This window comes from Maniola hyperantus, chromosome 12 (assembly GCF_902806685.2).
Source record: "Maniola hyperantus chromosome 12, iAphHyp1.2, whole genome shotgun sequence".
NCBI lineage: Eukaryota > Metazoa > Arthropoda > Insecta > Lepidoptera > Nymphalidae > Maniola > Maniola hyperantus.
This window is the reverse complement of record NC_048547.1, coordinates 10,410,434-10,429,514: the sequence shown is the minus strand read 5'-3', so window position 1 is coordinate 10,429,514 and position 19,081 is coordinate 10,410,434. Positions and strand designations below refer to the sequence as shown.

At 36.6% G+C, this 19,081-nt stretch overlaps 1 protein-coding gene across 9 annotated transcripts in view; it reads left to right on the top strand.

Annotated features, from left to right (window-relative positions):
* ec (echinus) overlaps positions 1-19,081 on the top strand; it is an 88,468-nt gene that overhangs the window by 53,459 nt on the left and 15,928 nt on the right. The window contains exon 1 of one of the 9 annotated variants that reach the window (XM_034973739.2): positions 16,891-17,037. The exons of 4 other annotated variants lie outside the window; for them this stretch is intronic. The gene's annotated coding sequence lies outside the window, so the exon portion shown is untranslated. Of the gene's footprint in view, positions 1-16,890; positions 17,065-17,120; positions 17,139-17,184; positions 17,202-19,081 lie in introns of those variants that run through there. 4 more of the 9 variants (XM_034973735.2, XM_034973738.2, XM_034973737.2 and 1 more) reach the window with 4 other exon arrangements.

Here is a 19,081-nt window from a genome sequence, read left to right as displayed (position 1 = left end):
AGTGGGTAAGAAACAATAGTTTTAAGAGCTGTGATCTTGACCAAAAGCAAGAAGAGTAAATAAATGACTAACAATAATATGTAGTTTTAAAAGATCTAGGGCTCTCTACACTTACGAATCAATTTTTATGCTACGGTAATTTTTTAATTGTTAGCTATCGAATCTAAAATGTTGGACCCAGACCTATCTATTAGGGTTTACGGAACCGGTCCTTTTTTGAGAACCGGGAATTTCGGTACTTTTACCCAAAGGAACCGGGATTTCCCGGTTCTTTCGGGAATTTCGGTTTCTTCATAGTTTTTTTTTATATAAAACAAGTTTTACGCTTTAGAACTCATAAAAGTAAACCGCAATACGCTTTAAAAGTATTTTTTATTGGAACTTATATTGTGTGAGTTTAAAAATAAAATAAAACTAGAATCAATCAAGTCTTTTCATATTTTGCTTCTATTTTCTATTCAGCATTTCACTCATCTTCTTTCGTCAAAGCAATGTTTTGTACTTCAAGTACTTCAGAGTCACGGTCACGGTCTCTCGTCGGTTCCCCTTGTAAGGTTGGTACTGGTAAGGGTTAAGCTGGATATGCTGTGGTTGTTGAGGTTTTAGTGCGGCTTAGCAATGATACTATTCCGTTGCACATTTCATCACTGCTTGGGTGAGGAAATACTGATAAATCTTCATCATTTTGTTGAAGGAAATAATTTTATGGATAAAATTATTTCCTGTGTGAAATGTGCAACGGAATAGTATCATTGCTAAGCCGCACTAAAACCTCAACAACCACAGCATATCCAGCTCAACCCTTACCAGTTTTTGCAAGTAATTCAGCGTCGCAGCAGCAAAATTGAGACGCCTTTCTGTGTATCGTTTTTTTAACATTTTGAATATTTTTTTGGCCACATAGTTATTTTCAATATTTGCTAATTTTCTTAGTGCGTAGAATCATGACAACATAAAGCCTCTAATACGGTTTTAATTATGTCAAGAACTTCATGTAACTTCCCAATCTGCTCCCACTCTCCTTCTGAGAATTTTATTTTAGAATGCTTTCCCAATGCAAGTTCGCAGCTTCAAGAATCGTTCAAGCGTATTAGCGAGGCTACTCCAACGTGTTACTGAGTCACAGGTTAGTGAATATTCTTTATGAACATCTTCGATGACGTACTTTTGCAGGACGTCATCATTTTTAGTTGGAGACTTGCGAAAAAGTTTAACAACTTTTTTGACTTTTAAGAGCAAACCTCTCTGTTCAAATTGACGTTCTGAAATTAAACACGTTTCATTTTGAGACAAGAACTCGACGCCATCGTCTTCGTTGTCTGAATCCGAATCCTCATCTAAAGATTCTCTGATCACTTGAAGTCTCTGCCTACTTAGTGCTGCCAAAGGAATATTGTCATCATCGTCTTCTACTTCCATTGAAACATGAGTTTCTTCTTCAGTTCGTTCTTCTGCCTCACAAGTGACATCATTTTTGTAAAAAAACATCTGAAATTGCAAGTTGAAGTGCATAGGCAATACATTTTTGGTGGTAAGACGATAGATATTTGCCAAATTTAACCATCATACTGCATCCGTCCGTTGCCTCTGCAATGATGTCATCTTCCAACGACACCCCGAACTCATTTAATTTGCTGCTTATTTCTTCAATGCAAGGAACCGTTAACTCTGATGAGCCCCAAATTTTTAAAGTTTTTGCCTCCAGAAAAATGACGCGAGTGTAAATTTAAGCTTAAGTAAAATTAAGCGGTTTCGAACCGATGTCCACTCATCAAACGACATAGAAAACTTACGGCCCTCCTTCGTAGCTTTTCAATTTCGAGCGAGCGAGAGAAGGTAGGCTTGTTTAGTTACCGCGCGCTATTTATTTTAGCGCTGAATTCACGTTAGTTTTGAACTTTAGAATTTAGAACAGTAGAAAGTATAAAAAAGTAAAGTTAGATTATGTATGTAATAGTAGCGTGAATCATGTACCTAATTAAGATAAAATTCCCGAAAGTACCGAAAGAACCGGGAAATCAAATTGATTTCCCGGTTCTTTTTTACTGACAAAAGTACCGGGAATTCACGGTACTTTCGAGACCGGGATTTCCCGGTTCTGAACCCTACTATCTATACTATATCTATACCTACTATAATTATAAAGAGGAAATGTTTGTAAGTTTGTTTGTAGGAAGGAATCTCTGGAACTACTGAAGCGTTTTTAAAAATTATTTCACGATTAGAAAGCTATGTTATTCCTGAGTGACATAGGCTATACTTTATTTAAAAAAAATCAGAGATCCCTACGAAAATCTTAATAAGCTACCCGTGCAAAGCTAGAATAAAGTATATACTTCTAGTAATATAATTCATATTCAGAGACTTATCTCCACAATAGCGCCATGGCCCATGTAGTGTGCAATAAATGAGACGTTATTAAGTTTTTCTCAAAAGTCATTATATTCTTTACCGCGACTTCGCTTAAAATAGCTTCACCGCAGAAATATCCAAGCACATTCAGGCTCTAAGAACTGGTTCGTAGGTATAACGACCGAGCGACGTCGTGATTTCGCTATCCAGCTCTATCTTGCAATCGGGCCTTTACCTTCAGTTTATGAGCCTTTGTCTATAGCCTGTGTGGCTTTGTTCTATAAAGTCTCTGGAACTATGTATTTTTAATGTTGTCTATGAGAAAACATAGTTATTGCATTACATAAATTGAAGGTTGACATAATATAGGTAGCACTAGAAGCCTAGTTAGTGCTGACCATACATTTTTAGGTAGCTACATACCTAGGTGGAATTCTGCCAATCCGCACCTGGTCAGCGTGGTAGACTTTGGTCAAACCCTTCTCATTCTGACAGAAGAGCTGTGCTCAGTTGTGAGCCGACAATGGTTTGATGAGGATTTGGTTTGGTTTGGTGATAGGTAGAAGGAAAAATGACAATATGAGTAATACACTATTTACAGGCAGGCCGGTGCGTGTCGTGGCCGAGACGGTCTAAGCATGGATCTTTGCATACAAGCCATATTAATAAAAATGCGAATATGTACCTATCACTCTGTCTATGCTGTGAAAAGGTATTAGGTAACAAGGTAGGGCAGTCCAGAGAAAGACATTGGCGGCTTTATATCCCGGAAAAACAAAGAGATCCTACGGGATTTTTAAAAGCGTCTTCTAGTGTCATAAATCATAATATTTGTACTACTTTGATAGTTAATTAATAATCAATGATATACAAACAGTAATTAGGTACTAATTATTTTCTTTTGAACTATATCCAGATACTGCATGGCTTAGTATAAATTAAATTCACAGTAAAATTAGTTACACTTATTGTACCTAAATCAACGGAGAGCTTTTTATTTTTCTTATTGAATAAGCAAAATGAGTCTTATTTATTTGGAATAAGATTTAAAATAGATACGATTGAAGTTTTGCTGACTCTGACTTTACTTGTGCGGACTTCTTACAATAAAACCGTGGTTGGAAGTCGTCAAGTTGTTTATATAACTTTAGATGAGTTCGTAGAACTTTTGTCCTCGAGTTGTGATTTTAGCGAACGTAGAGGAATAGATTATTTAATTTGCCTCTATTGTAATTATGGTATGCACCATAGATTTATGCACAAACAATTAACTATTAAGTTTATTAAAAATACATACTTAAGTATAATAACTTACGTACCTGATACTTCTTGTATTTTTAATACGTTACAGATTTTAAGCACAGTGTGTACATAATACGTCATAATTTACAAAAAATGGCAATAGAAACAGTCAATCAGCATTTATTTGCTCGTAAGGTTCGATTCACATTGGTACCGAAAGCACCTGTTTCTTACATCTCAAATATAATAAAACACCTTTTAAAATAAGTAGATTAATAATAATTAGTACTTATCTCGAAAACGGCATGAAACGCGTACACGTTTCATCTCAGTAACTTAAGGAGTAACTAGATACCTACTCGTAAGTATATTATGGAGTGCTTGACCTCTTAAGTTACCGAAGTGCGCGAAAATAACCACAGGCATGGACACACAGCATCGTATTACCTATATATATAATGCAGTAAGGTATCCACTTCACTAAAAGATTACCAAATATGTAAAGTAAAAAAACTTGCTGACTGACTGCATTACCGCGCTGAACAGCCAGGTTTATTCTTTGCGCAGAAATTTGCGCCAGCTAGCCTTTCTATCAAGCGTAATATTACCTCGTGAGATTTTTTAGCCTCAAGATTCCAAAATAAATAGACGAATAGGTACTTATACAAATAAATATACGAAGTTTTATACTTAACTACTCCTAGGTATATTATGTTTAAATGTTAATGGTATGGTTCCCATAAAGAATGTGTATGGAAATAAATGCTAATTATTTCATGGCCCTTTACATTATTTATTAACATCATATTTACATTGTCATATGTACCAAAGTAGGTTATGTTACCATGGACAATCGCTATGATATATTCAAGTAATACATTCAAGTATTGACATTAGATTGTACGAGGTACCTACGAGTAGGTATGTTGCACTTACAATCTTGCATAAATTGATTATTGTAAACGTCATGTTCACACACATACAGCAAATAGACTTAGGTTATAGGTATGATCATTCTTATAAAGAAACTTGTATGAATTTACGTATCAACTAAAAGTTATGAAGAATGACAGAGTGAACTAGAGCAGTGAGCTTTCGTAAGACTACCAGTGCTTACCATTTCACCATATTAGGTCCTCAAAACTATTGAACTGCAAAGCGAGCTAAAAAAATGTAGGTACGATTACATGCAATAGATGTAATTATTTAATGTTTCATTTGAATAAAATTAGACTGTAGCAAGAATTAGATAATAATTAGGCACGTTCCTGGAAGTGTGTCGTGGCTGTACGTGCTCGAAATCGCATTCAAACTGGGCCAGCCAATTACGGTGTTATTGCAACTATTTGTATGGGCATATGCATCTATAAAAAATATATATTTCAAAACATAATCGTATCTACGCTACAAGTAGGTACCTATATGGGCAAGTTATTTATTATAAGAAACATGTTGGTACAAAAAATACAATTAAGAACAGAAAATACTTAGCATTTACCCTATATTTTGTACGCAATTTAGAGCGAGTAAATACAGGTTTTGTTTTAATAATCCATAGAAAACATATGGGCCCTCATATACTCATCCAACCACAATCCGAAAGAAAGAAAGAAAGAAGAAAGCTACTTAAATCTGACCGGAGTAGTTGACAGTAGTTTGGACTTAGAATTTAGTATGTATGTATAGTAGATTATTCATGGAAATATGCAACAATTTGTGTTTATTACTTGCTGTACACTTATGTATGAATGCAGTAATATGTTTCATTCTAAACTTTATATATTTTAGCATATATTTATTTATCATTTATTCATGGAAGATTATTCATGGAAATATGCAACAATTTGTGTTTATTACTTGCTGTACACTTATGTATGAATGCAGTTATGTTTCATTCTAAACATTATATATTTTAGCATATATTTATTTATCATTTTTATTCATGGAAGATTATTCATGGAAATATGCAACAATTTGTGTTTATTACTTGCTGTACACTTATGTATGAATGCACTTATGTTTCATTCTAAACTTTATATATTTTAGCATACATTTATTTATCATTTATGTATTTTATTAAGGCTCGAAGAGCATTGTGGGAGAGTGGAGGCGACTCAAGCTCCTTGTGCTTTGAGCTTTATAACGTCATATTGTACTATACTATCGCGTATCTATCTGAAGGTATACTTATACATAATTTATTATAATATGGTTTATACTATACATATTTTAAATTAACATCAATATAATCAATAACCGATTCCATGCAATTTTCAATGGAATTTGTGATTTGTAGGTAGGAGAAATTATGTACCTACTTCTACAAAATATCTCCAGAAATAAGAGCTTAAAATTTTCATCGTGCGTGTACAAAGACAATGATAGTTTTTCACTTGGTTTCGTATTGACGAGGAATGCTTCGATCGGTTATTCACAATTTGATTTAGTGTGGCACGCGCTTTATGTGCTCGGATCACGCGAGAACTTAACTAATAGGTAGGTATTACGGATGAGGATATGAGGATTATCTAATAGGTTTATTGTATTACGGACTGTACTGTATAGAAAAATATACATCCGTACTAATATTACAAATGCGTATGTCTGCCTTACTATTTGTCTCGGAAAATCAAAGGGTTCCCACTAGATTTTTAGAAGATCTACATCCACGCGGATGAAGTCGCGGGCATAATATTACCCGGCCGGAGCCCGCAATTTCGTCTGCGTGGATTTAGGATTTTAAAATCCCATGGGAACTCTTTGATTGAAGGAATTGTAGGAAGTGCAGATTGTTAGACTTCACACACCTTTGATAACATCATGGAAAGTCTCAGGCATGCACCCTTCCTCACGATGTTTTCTTTCACCATTAAAGCAAGTGTCAAGTGATATTTATAATGGTATAGCGAAACTGTTCGAAATTATTGAGATGTGTTCCTACATAGTATACAATATTCACATACTATTTTCACAAGGATAATTTAAAGTTTTTCTCCGTATTAAAGCTTCCATAACTTATTTAATACCTACTTGAATCGCAGTCACCTCTATTTACTGATGCTAATTAAACCATTTAAGATGACGCCTACACCTAGGTTCTTGCTTGGTATTTACTGTATCACAATAGTGAGGGGCAAATGAAATCGGCTGTCGACCTTGAATTGTTTTTATTGGTGGCATAAACTATTATAAATTATAGATCGGCCGGTAGCTATACAGATATAGGTAGGTGCTTACTGCTTACCAACCTATTAAGATCTTGAAGGTTCTTCAAGTCAAATTCAGTAATATATCTATTTACCAGTCTTCAGCATTAAGGATGAATTATGCTATACCGTGCCGGGCCCGAGAAGTACCGTGCCGAGCTTTCTAGTTTCTATATTGCATGTAAACTTAGGCACAAGCTTTAGGTATAGCTCAATCACGAAACACTTTGAATACCCTTGACCGATGCAAGCCCCACAAAATATTGGTAGATAATACAAGACACGCCAACGCGGTTGTCCACTCAGGAGCGCACGCGCAGCTGCAGGACCGGTTTTACTTCTCGTTTACGTCGGGCACTTCACACTGCAGTATCTATACGTACTACGTCGGTACCTATGAAGCTTTTGAATTAATTTCAGTTGAGTAATTACGAAAGAAGCAGTGATAGCCTGGTGGTTAAGAGCTAAACGTCGGCCTCCTATTCGGAAGGGGGGAAGGGGGTCTGGAGTTTTATCGCGGCCCGCGGGTTTCTTTAACTTTTCGATGTTGGATGGGCGTTATGTGCAAGTAAAAGAAAACTACAGTTTTAATGGCGAAGAAAAACATAGTGAGGCAACCTGCATGCCTGAGTTCTGTATAGTGTTTTCAACTGTGAATTAAATTTGCCAATCCGCACTTAGGATGGATTATGGTGGATTATCACCTAATTCATCTCATTCCAAGAGAGAGGAGACCTGTGTCTCAGTAGTGGGCCGGCGATGGTTTGTGAATTTGTGATTGACGATAATAATGATGATTAATCACGGAAGATACATTGTAATATCCTCCAAATCGTCCCATTTTTTAACCGACTTAGTACTTAGTTGTGTAGGTAGCAAAAACGAGTTGCAGCCCGCAAAATTTCCTTAGAATGACCTGTCTAGTGGTCAGTAGATAGAAGTGAGAAGTCGTTGACAAAATATTGCAGTAGCACTTAAAGTACGCGACAGGTCGAGATCGCAATCGAGGTATGAGGCGGGGGGACGCCCCGCACACCCGCACTGTCCCGCACCGGGTTAGCGCGGGGGCTGTGCGGCTGTGCGGGGCGTTGCCATCTTGACCTGTCGGCACTATACCTGATTATTCATTAGAACCCATTGACCTGGTTGCATCTGTTGTTTTCACTATAAGTACCTACAATTTGCATAAACAACACATCAGAAGTGAAAACAAAGAAAATAAGAGGTTTGTAATAGCCAGTTAACTCCCACGTCACCCCTAGTCGCAAGGTTTTCCACCCACCAAATTAGTGACCGATTAATTGAAAGTGCCGATACATTAACCTAATGGCTAATCGTAAATTTTAAAATGGACTAAATCAACTTGTTAGTATATTAAACGCACATTGAACCACTTTTTGACTGAATATTTGTTTAAAAAATGCCACGAAATAATTAAAAATTCTCATTTTATTTACCTACTAGACAAACTCAAAAATATTATGAAATAGGTTCTATTAAGTAAATTCTTCCGCACCGGATTTTTATACATTTAACCCCTTAAAAACTCTTACTCCTTTAAATACCAATAGAACAAAATCGCAATAGGTACGGTTTGTTTCCGAGATTTAACGTCAACGTAGTGTACTCGTAAGTATAATATATGTACTTATGTACGTCTTTGTTTAGAACTTACATCTAAGTTACAAAGTTATACCCAAGCCGAGTAACTAAGTTTACACACCTAGCTATAATTAGGTAAGTTTAGTACCTATAAATCATTAATTTAATACCGTGCGTCAGCTTATTAACTGGTCACTAGAATCCGACTAGCCGGCGCCACGTGTCATCGCCTCCACACGCATTTACACCGTATTTTAACGTTAACGTATCGTTTACGTTACGTAACGTTTTCATTTGATTAATACAAAACTTAATCGCTTCCATTTTTACTCAGCTCATCGCGTGGGCAAGCAGTAGGCTGGCTTTATAGTTTTTATTGTAATTTTATGTGGTTTTACATGCAATCAAATGAGCTTCTGCTTAACTATATTAGGTATGTGATTATCAGTCATGATTATAAGCCGCACATGTCAGTGTCGATTTTATATTCAAATAATTATTATAGTTAAAGAAAAATCATATCAGAAGTGGAAACTATGAAAGAAAAACCACTGGGTAGCACCAATATTAATTTTATTTCGTATTACAATAATCAACGCACGTCTGTCCCGCACCGAGTCCCTAAAACGCAGTGAAGTTGGCATTCCCTCCTGCTCCAGCCATACTGCCGACGCGAAGTTAGCCGCCAGAGTTGCTCTCGTATGGCTCTCTCCTTACAATAGTACGTACATACTATATGTAGCTTATGCTGGCCACTTCGTCCGCATGGGCTACATACCAAATTTCAAACCCCTATTTTACCCCCATAGGGGTTGAATTTTTAAAAATCCTTTCTTAGCGGATGTCTACGTCATAATAGCTATCTGCATGCCTTTTAGCCCGATCCGTCCAGTAGTTTGAGCTGTACGTTGAAAGATCAGGCAGTCAGTCAGTCAGCTTTTCCTTTTATATAATATGTAGAGTACCTACCTACTATTATTGATTTTTGTACGGCAAAAGCATAATGTGCACTTATTTACCTAAACATCATTACTACTACATCATTGTATTATGACCATACACTTTCTGTGTAGAATATGTAGTACATACCCAATTTGAATTAATGATTTGAGTTTGACTGTATTGGTTAAAACATTATTGCTATTTGTAATTTTTTTTTTATAGGTATAGATCAAAAAAAGTTCGCATTCATTTATGAGAATTACTGCATCTTTTAATTCTAGTGTTTCTCAGCCCAAACCTTGAACCTATAGAATGCGAAATTTCGTATCTAGAGGTTCTCTTTACAATGTAGTAGGTAAATAAGAGTTTCTGAAATTCATGCGGGAGCAATGCCGCTGGCGGTCTTTGGTAATAACATAAATCACGCCATAACACTACAAGATCCATCAACAAAGGATCTGCCAATATTGTAGTTCGATGACTCACAAAAACCGGCCAAGTGCGAGTCAGGCTCGCGCAACGAGGATTCCGTACTACAGTCGTATTTTTTACAATTAAATGTTTTGTGGTGATTTAACCACAAATTCACGGTTTTCAGATTTTTCCCCGAATGTCTGCTATAAGACCTACCTACCTGCTAAATTTCGTGATTCTAGGTCACCGGGTTTCTTGACAGACCGACACGCAGACAGACAACAAACTGATCCTATAAGGGTTCCGTTTTACCATATGAAGTACAGAACCCAAAAACTGCAGAAAAACATAAAACCTTGACACTCGAAAGTGTTTAAAACTTTAAACAATTACACAATACAACATTGCATGCCGCACGATGTGTCTCAGGCTTTATGTGGTCTGCGCAGTGCGCACACGTCACTCATAATCGCACATGTCATTGCCATCTGACACACGACTCAGGGCGCTGTGGTTATATTTAATGGCAAAGTACCGCTATTTTACGTGACTACCATATTATTTTTAAAAAAAAATTACGAAATCCAATAGCCTTTTTTACTACATATTACTTAGATAGGCTTAGATTTTTTTAAATTTATAGAAGACTAGTGCTTGGGTGCAGTTAGACCTGGTGGCAAGTGATGATGCAGCCTAAGATGGAGTGCTCTTGCCTATTCACTCTTGACTTGACGGTACCCGTGTTAAAATTGGCGGGGAAAACTAATACTAGAAGGGTGTTTCCATATCCTAACGGGTCGAATTAGAAATAAGGAGGCAAATCGCTTCGTAGGTAAGGAGGTCGCGCGGCAGCGGCAGGTAGAGATGACAATCGGGATACGAGGCGGGGACCGCCCCGCACGTCACCCGCGCTCGCCCGCGCCGGTTTAGCGCGGGGGCTGTGCGGGTGTGCACTGTGCAGAGTGTTCCCTCCCCAACTGCCATCTTGACCTGTCGCGTACCTACTCTACGTATCCGTATAGTATTCGTGGAATTAGTAACTGTGGCCAAATCCTCTGAGATCTGCGGATGTGCCTGTGGTGAGCAGTGAGTCGGGCGGCGATGGGTAATGATAATGATGATGATGATGATTTTATACGTGCATATAAAAATGATACAATCTTTGTTAATTAATAGAGTTCAGTAATAATAACAACGACTGTTTTTTTGATGGCTCTTTAGATAAAGGTTAACGACTGCATCAAATTGTATTTAGTTTCGGTGTGGTACGTCAGAAATCAAAAACTTCCGCCACGGTTTAACTTAGGTACCTATACATTTGCAAAATACACACATATATACCTACACCGTTTAACTTACATTCAAAGATGAAATATGCAAAACCGTTAATATATATAGAGGGACATACATATACATAGATATAGATATTAGATACATATTACATAGGTACATCAACATACCTACATACATAATAGGTACATAGTTACATACGTACAGGTCGAATACAGAACCTTACTTTTTAAGTCGTTTAAAAATATGGATCGAAGCAATTATATCGAGAGCTTTTTCTATTTATGTAATACGAGCTTTCGGTTCTGTTGAGAGCCTTTACCTGTTGAGACTGACTTTTATTAATTAAAAACTTAGGTTTATCTCACTTTATATAAAAAATGTGAAAGTTTGCATGTTTTTATGTTTGTCTCCTCCAATTTGAAATGGAGATAGCTTACACTTACCTGAATTAATAGGCTTACAAATACCTGAATATCCACGCGAATTAAGTCGCGGGCATCATCTACTTAGTTTGTAGATAATTATTACTATTAACATACGTCAGCGGAAAAATTGTTATGTAAATATTCGATGAGGTTTACATGAAGGTTTACTTAGCCACTTTCATACTTCTAAGTTCAAACCATGAAACACTAAAGTGTTATAACAACAGTTTTCCGGGAAGTTGAGAAAAAATTACGTTTATATTTTTCTACATTCGATTGTTTGATTTAACAAAAGAGTGGAAAGGCGTTACTGTAGTTAAATAATAATCGCTTCCAACAAGTGTTCTATTGTTTTTAGTCTTTCGAAATATCTCGTTGTAAGTACATTTATAATTAAAACCAATATTAGCGATTTCAGAAGTTTAAGTACAAGCTTGCAATCAAATTAATAAATATTATAAAGCAGAAAATATGTTTCTTTGTTGGTTTGTTCTTCAGTCACATCTCCACGAAGTAACAGATCGGCATGATTTTTGCATGAACATTTGACATAGACTGGAAATTGGACATTTTTATCTCGGAAAAAAGAGTTTCCATGAGATTTTAAACCTTAATTCGCGCAGATTAAGTCTTGGGTATCATCATAATATTTATAAAGTGCTATTTTTTAAAAATAAATATGTATAGCGAATTTAAACGAATAGGCGGGTCATCTGGCCGCCCATGAATATTTGCAGCACCAGAGGAACCGCCAATGCGTTGCCGGTCTTTCAGGAATTTGTAGATCTACTCTTTGAATAACGCTATATTGAAATCTAGTTGGCAACACCGTCGAAGGGAGTTGGCTCCACAGTTTGCATATTGGATCTGGCACAATGGGCGGTCGAAGGGCACCAGGTACCAAGGTGGCTAGACGATTTTGACATTTTTTTTTTAAATGTTATGACGTAAGTAGATCTGTCTATCTATAATGTACCTAATAAAATAATTGAACTAAATTTTTCTACCAATAGATGTATGATTTATTAGTAGCATTCCTAATGTGTACTGGCTTCAGCCTTCAACCTTGCGATTGGTCAGGTACAAAAGTGGTGTGGAATGTGAATTGTTGCCTACCATTATCTTAGCACGGCATTATCTGTTGTAATTACAATCACTCTTAGTTCATTATAAATACTATCTGTCCCGGCTTACTCACGTGTGTAGTCGACGTTAGCCCGACTAGTTTCGAACCCATCCGGGGTCCTTCGGTGACGGTTCCAGTGATGAAGAACAGCAGGAACTGTCGGGAGACGATCGGCAGCTGTCTCCCCCCCCACCCCAGCCACCCTCACAACGGGCTCTACGGGCAGCGGCACGTGCGTCCCGCAATCAAAACCGCGGCGCGTGCGCGGACGGACTCCCTTGAAAAAGGACCCCGGATGGGTTCGAAACTAGTCGGGCTAACGTCGACTACACACGTGAGTAAGCCGGGACAGATAGTATTTATAATGGAAATCACTCACGGTAGTTTAAACGCTAAAACACTCTTAGTTCGTACGAGTATGTCGCAATACGCCAGCCACAGTAATTTATCTCTACTGTTAAAATAGTTTGTCTATTTGTTTTTGTGCACCTCACGTACAAAGCACTATAGAGACCGATTAAGACAAAACTTTCGAAGTACGAAAGGACTACTCCAACTTATTATATTATGTCCCCGATGCAGCCAACTGCTATGACGTCACGGTATATAAGATGCTCTTCTTGTGGTCGATCTGTTGTTCGTTGTGTGTTGTTAAAGATAATGATGGCAAATGGCGCACGAGGGCAAAGCTGTGGGGCAAAGTGCCTTTATAGGTAGATCTATACTTACATGCTTAATTCTTCAGCCGTTTAATTTTTCTTGGTAAGGCTCGCTTGGTTTTGCAACATAAAAACAATTTGAACTGTGCATAAAATCCATACAAGTTTTTATGTCGACAAAACTAATAAGTAATAACAATTCAGGAGAATGCTTTTAGTGATTTTACAACGATTGATACATGCTATTGGTTTAGGTATATTATTTTAAGTGAGTAATTATTTCAGAGTGAAGTTGCTTGAATTAAAAGAAAAAGAAAGAAAGTGGTTCAGTCATTGTGACGCGAAGGCGTGAAAAACATCCAGACATCCAAACATCCACATTTGTAATAATATTGTTAGTAGGATATCCACAAGGCAGAAAATTCAAATTCAAAAATATTTATTTTGGTAGAACAATTTAAAATCACTACCCATATTATAAATGCGAAAGTGTGTTTATTTGTCGGTTTCTCCTTCAATCACGCCGCAATGGAGAAACGGATCGGCGTGATTTTTTGCATGGATATAAGTATTTGAAGACCTGTGGCTCTACCGCGGTTGTTTAACAGCTACAATGTCACGATTGCAATCATCTCTGATTGGTTAATGCTCGCTCACTATTGGTAACAATGCATTGTTGCAACAAGAATCGCACAAATTCAGCCAATCAGAACAATTGAGATTGTAATAATGATTGATGCAGGTTTTAGACAATCGCCCTGCAGGAGAGTGGCATAGTGACTTTTTATCCCGGAAAATATAACAGTTCCCACAGGATTTTAAAAACATAAATCCACGCCTACGTACTTGTGGACATCAGCTATAGTAATACATAGAATTGGGACCATCCCAGTAGGTGACGTTATGAACAAGCATTTCTTGTACAGAAAAGGCAGTGCTGACTGCTGGTAATTCGTCTCATAATGTGCGATCAGATTTACATCGAAACTTCTTTCTCCTGCTTTTTATGTGGTTAGTAAAACTTTAAAGTTAAGATTTTAAAGTATCCACCTGTGATTTTACACGTACTATCAATGCATAAAACATGTTTTGATAAAATGAAACTAAGCCGGTACTGGGTAGGAGAATTTCGGAACTGGTCGCAAGAGATAGCCGCGTGCGGATTGCGGAAGTGGAACAGTGGCACAGATTTCAAATAGATTCAAGACGACATACTCGTTGACTTGGTTTTCGTAAATAAGCGTACTCTGTAGTCTGTACACTGCTGAAGATTGTTTGTTTTGGCTTGTGTTTGTTCTGTCCCCCTAGTGGGGCAGAGTACCTATTGCGCTATCATCATCATCATCATCACCAACCCATCGCCGGCTCACCACTGAGCAAGGCTCTCCTCTCAGAAAGAGGAGGCCACAGTCCACCACGCTGGCTATGTCACTCTCGAGGTATTTATCTATACGTATGCAAAAAATCACGTCAATCCGTTGCACCGTCGCGATGTGATTGAGAACAAACCAATAAACCAACAAACAAACACACTTTCGCATTTATAATAAGGGTACTGATGTTTTTTGACAAATATAAAAAAAGGTCTTTAATGTTTTGAATGTTTTACCGTTAGCGGAAGAAATGCATGAAGTGCGTAGTGATAAAGCGTTGAGTTACACTATCGTTATCAGTTACGTATAGTTATGTAGGTAGTTAGGTACACGGGTGTCGTGTGTTCGTGGAAACGCATCGAGTTGCACAAACCGGTTGCTGACTGACCCGGCTTTTAGTGCTGTAATCTCGAGTCCGTTCCTAGGTAACCTAGGTTAGTGTTCGATTCGAACATAGCTATTAGGTAACTGTGTAAAACTGATAGCTTAATAATTACTTAGAAATTTATGATAAAAATATAGACAAAAAGTAACGCAGGCATATTTTTATATTAATCACTAGCTTATGCTCGCGACTTCGTCCGCGTGAACTACACAAATTTCGATCCCTATTTTATGAATTTTCAAAAATACTTTCTTAGCGGAGGCCTACGTCATAATAGCTATCTGCATGCCAAATTTCAGACCGATCCGTCCAGTGGTTTGAGCTGTGCGTTGATAGATCAGTCAGTCAGTCACCGTTTCCTTTTATATATAGATTTAATTTTTGTCATTTACAATTAATAAAGTAGAATTTCATTTTAATTTGCGACGTGCCTTCGAGTATTTCATTGAAAGTTCATTTCTATTTCTAAACTTATTTAAACTTCGAAAGTATTCAATTAGGTAGATATTAAAAAACTCATGAGTGTAAAAATATTATTGCTACATATTATTTGTGTGTACCTACACGACTTATACATACCTACAAATGGTAATTACTATGTACTTAATATATCTATATTTAAGTTTAAGCATGAAAAAGGAATGAACCTTGAATAAAATACTCGAAGGCACATAAACTGTAAAATCTATTCGTCGCAAATTGAAATGAACTTTTACTTTATTCATTGTAGAGTCAGAGGTTACTAGCAACTAGCATCAAACGACGAACCAACGATATTTTAGGTCAGCGTTACCAATTTGGTTTAAACTATCCAAACCTATTATCCTATATTATTATTTATTGTAAACGCGAAAGTGTCTCTGTCTGTCTGTTAGCTTTTTACGGCCCACATAGCTTGCATCCCTGAGTAGGATAGGTATACCAAAATTATTTTTTGTTTCGGAAAATCACGGTTCCTACGGGAATATTAAAAATCTAAATCCACGCCAAAAAAAATCGCGAGTACCATTTGGCATAGAGATATAACTTGCATCCCAGGGAGGAGTAAGTATAGGCTTTCTATCCCGGAAAATCAAAGAGTTTCCATCGGATTTTAAAAACCTAAACTTACCCGGATGAAGTCGAGGATATCATCTAGTTTTGCATAAATCAAACCACATTGTTAATTTTTTGCTGGTTCTGGCTGGCTGGTGGCTGAGAAGAAGGCAGCAAAAAAAAAACTCAGCAGGCGCTCTTTTCCTAAATTCAGTTGTTATAAATAATAATACAAAAACTATAAACTAATACTTATTTACCTACTTAATTTGAATCGCAAAAAAGAGTAGTAGGTACTTCTATAGATTTTTTACTAAACCTATGATGAATCGTTTAGTCGGTCGATGATCTAATACGTAAGTATATTTTACCGTTAGAAGCAATTAAATGACTGTAATAATAGTATAGTTCAACTGTAACTTAAAAATAACTTTTCTAACATTATCTAAATTAGATTAAAATAGTACTTACCTAAGTAACAAGTTTTGGTATATTCAGTGTTCTTAATTCGGGATTTTCTATTTCAAATTCGTGAAGTCGTACAAATAGTGGGATGGTATGACTATAAAGCGGTAGGTGCTAGTTAGGTTATAAATTTCGTACATAACGAAACGTGTAAACTGTAAAGTAGATGGGTAGTTGTCGCTACAAATGTTAATTGAAAAGCATTTATTCAAAAGCTTCTAGCCACAAATACTTCATCTTTGCTATATCGAGACGAGATACTAACTGGACTCCCTCTTACGTCGATTTCGCGTCCTGCTTGCACTTGTGAACTTGTATACGAGGCGCCGAAGCCTATATTTCCTATCTCGTTCTTACCCAAGCGCCTACGCAGCCTGTCACACGGCTGGCATACACGCTACCATCCGAACGCCGCGAACTGGCGCTTTTATTTTGTGTGATAACAATTTATATACGTAGATAACTGTATTAAACTTTATGAGAAATATAAAGAGTTGTATAGGAGTTTTGCAATTTGTGTCAGTGTAAGTGTTTTAGTGTCAAAGGTCATTATGTTAAGTGCCACGATCGAGTGAGCGGTGTAACATATTGGAAGTGAATTCTAGTGAACAGTCGCGAGGTGATCACAGATCACTCGTTAGCCTTGCCGATCGCGCCTAATATACAACCTCTATTAGTTCATGTACTTATGTTTAAATATGTGTCTGCGACAACTTATATTGCAACGATACCGTTCAAGGCCGAATTCCACTCTTAAGGAAATATCACACGTTAATTTATACGAACAACTTACGGTATTTTTATTGAGAAAACATAAAGACTTCGCATCCCTACCGAATGACTTCAAGTAATCGAATTAATTACTGATTAAACTTCTTGAGCCTGGCACTAGTTAGCCATTTGAAAAGTTCAATTAGTTATTTGTAGACTTTATCTTACAGTATAGGTACATAAGTTACTTTAGACATATACCTGTATATTAATCATGAGCTTTTTCCGCGACTTCCACGTGTATTAAGGTTTCTTACAAATTCCGTAGAATCCCTCTTTGTTTTCATGGGATAAAATGTGGCCCAGACAACTCCTTGCATAGTCCTCTGAATATCCTGCCAAAATAGGTCTAGTTGTTTCTAAGCCCAGAAAAACAGACAGACAATGGTTTTAAAACGAGCATGATATCCATTAATATTGATAGGCAGTTATTTCTAAAGCACGGAGGGTCACTTTTATTTTATTTATTTCTATAGAACAGTCACATTTGTCAACTTACGGGACTTTACGCCCGGTTTCGAAACTCCAAAAAATTCGCTATCGTTTTTGTATCACTTAAAATCGAGGAAAAGTGTCGACATTTACCATTCGGTCTGTCAATAGAGGACACAATCGATATTGTTATTCGCCGTAGTTGGTAACAGTTGTTGTAATACGAGACTAATTAAAGTCGAATTGAACCCATTGTCTGTTCAGTGTTCACTCACACATACTTAGCTATTAGTGCACAATGTTCGATAAGCAATCACTTTACGTTTGAAAATTGACAATGATCTATACTTCCATACTGATATTATAAATGCGAAAGTGTATCTGTCTGTCCGTCTGCTAGCTTTTCACGACCCATCCGTTACAACCGATTTTGACTGATAGGTACAGAGACTTGAATTAGTTGTATCCCTAGGGTTTGGACAATTCTTGTGGCATGTGGCCACTTTTTTATCGGAAAAATCAAAGATTTCCCAATGGATTTTTAAAACATTTAATTCCACGTGGATGAAGTCGTATCATATAGCAGACAGACAGACACACTTTCTCATTTATATTATGATCTTTGTATTGAGTTTTCACTTTTATGTGCAATGTCAGCGCTAGTTTATCAGAAGTACAGTTTCAGTTTATCGTAAACATACCTACTTAAGTATTATTATATAGGTAATATCACTTACACAATAGGTTACTTCTCTAGTTGCGATTGAATCAGATGTTGCATAGAACAAATCGATTGCCGTATGTGTAATCCACCGTAAAGCCAATCGAAACGAATGCGTTATGTAGTTCATATGGCCGATTATTTTCTTCTTGCTAACCTATTCCTATTCTACTTACCTATCTACATAATTTTACTACAGAAATCTTAGTTTTATTATTCTAAAACACATTATCTTAGTAGAAAAGGCAGAAGTATCTGACTATTTTTTTTCTTGTATGCATATAGGTAGCGTATCTTTGTCAAGACGGACGAAGAGACAGATTCGAAAGTTTAACAAATAAAAAAATTGAGCAGGACAAAGTACTAATTTATTATTTAAAAAAGACAACTACCCAGAATTAACTATACTTTGTTAATTATATTAACAAAAGCAAGTTGTTTTGTTTAATTGGGAAGCAGATACGGTTTTAGAAACGTTAATTTTGATGTTAATTAATTGGTTTGCACAACTTATATTTTATTGCATTTCGTATTACTAAATTTTCTCCACTCTACATCTCTCATTGCATAAATAGCACAAAAATATTTACCTACATAAATAGCAAAGCATAGGTATAAATAATCGTATGGAAATATTA